Source organism: Elephantulus edwardii, unplaced genomic scaffold, assembly GCF_000299155.1.
Source record: "Elephantulus edwardii isolate Elephantulus edwardi_28Jun2011 unplaced genomic scaffold, EleEdw1.0 scaffold00180, whole genome shotgun sequence".
NCBI lineage: Eukaryota > Metazoa > Chordata > Mammalia > Macroscelidea > Macroscelididae > Elephantulus > Elephantulus edwardii.
The window spans coordinates 1,894,889-1,896,995 of NW_006399930.1; positions in this window are offsets into that span (position 1 = coordinate 1,894,889).

Genomic DNA, 2,107 nt, shown 5'->3' on the forward strand with positions numbered 1-2,107 from the left:
GAGCTGAAACTTATGTGTATAGTCTGCTAAAAGGTATTTTCTATTAATAAATCATTGATTGTACAGAATTGTATTATTCTATCTCCAGCCTCTTTTCTGTCACCAACTCTATGTTTTCCGACTACTGATCCTTCTTTCTGTTCCCAACTTTTGCATTCCTGTCATCCATTATTATTAATGTATCTTGAGTGTATGTTTGAATAATTTTTGACTGAAAAGGTTGGTAGAAATCATCTATTTCCTCCTCTTTGGCTTTGGTTGTTGGTGCATATATTTTAATGATAGTGGTATTTACTGGATTTCCTTGTATGTATATGGATATTATCTTACCACTCACAACATTGTATTTCAAAATGGATCTAGAAATGACTTTTTTTTAACAATGAAAGCAATACCATTATCTTTTATCTTTTATCTCTGACACAGTAGATCATATGTTCGTCTGATTTAAATGTCCCATGCTAATCCATCTCATTTTCCCAATACCTAGTATATCAATATTTAGGTGTCCAAGTTTCCTACATTCATGCTTGAACATTGCACCTTCCAATCACTAGTGTTCCTCTTTCTTTATGTTTCCATATTTTAGGGCTCAGCCTCAGATGCCATATCATCTAGTGTATTCTAAGTGTGCTCTATTGTACATACTTTTTTCAAATGTCTGTTATTTTCCAAGTTGATGATGAATCCTTCTTCCTAGTCTGTCTGAATTTGAATGCTCAAATTAAGAACAGTATCTGACAGACAAACATTTTACAGGAAGGAACAGGTGAAGGACATGTCCCAATTATATATCTCAGGAGCAAGTCTGAGGCCTTGAACACTAATAAGCGAAGACCAGGTGGACTGTGGGAGAATATCAAGAATATCATCCAAGAAGAATGCAAAAGGTCATTACAAAAACAAAGGAGGAAGAAAACTCCAAGATGCATGTCAGAAGAGACTCTGAATATTGCATTAGAATGCTGAGAAGCCAGAGCAAACGGAAGAAGAAGTTAAGGAGCTGAACAAAAGATTTCAGAGGGCAGTACAAGAAGACAAAGCAAAGTATTATAATAAAATGCAAAAAGCTAGAGTCAGAAAATCAAGAGCTGAACTTGTTCGGCATTTCTTAAGATGATGGAACTGAAGCCTCGAGTTACAATACTTAACAATGCTTTGGGTAGAATATTAAAAATTATCCAGAAAGCATTAAAAGATGATGGAAGGAGTATACAGAGTCACTGAACAAAAAAGAATTGGTTGTCACAGAAGATTTTCATAATGTATGATTAAGAGCCTATGGTGTTGAAGGAGGAAGTTCAAGCTGCTTTGTAGGAATGGGGAAAAACAGGTATTGATGGCATATCAGTTGACATATTTCAACAAACAGATGCTGCGCTAGATGCACTCACCAAGTTGTGCCAAGACAAAAAATCTGAAGGACAAGTAACTGGTTAGCTGAGTGGAAAAAAAATCCATATTTGCTCTCATTAAAAAAAAAAGGTGACCTGACTGTGTAAATTATCAAACAATATCATTAATATCACATTCAAGCAAGATTGTACTGAAGATTATCCAGAAATGACTGGAACAGCACATCAATACCAGAAATGCCAGATATGCAAGCTGGATTTAGAAGAGGCCATGTTAGTAGATATTATAGTTTAATGTTAGACGGATCTTGGCTGATAGTAGAGTACTGGAGGAATGTATCTCTTTGTTTTGATTACTAGGCAAAAGCTTTTGACTCCAAGGATGACAACAAACTGTGGCTGACTCGGAGAAGAATGAGACTCCCAAAACACTTGATTGTGATCCTGTGAAGCCTATCCTTGGACCAGGAGGCAGTCATCAGAACAAAGCAAGGAAACACTGCCTGGTTCAAAATCACGGAGGATATATGCCAGGGATATATCCTAGCTCCATACCTTTTCAATCTATATGCAGAACAGATCATCAGGGGGTCTGGGCTCTATGAGGAAGAATGTGGCACAAGAATTGGAGATTTTATATTGTATTTGTCCTTGCAGCACTAAGTTAGTTTACTCAGTATAATGCTCTTCAGTCCTTCCCAAGCTAGGTAGTAATTTAAGGATCCAAGGTTGTTGTTGTTGTTGTTGTTGTT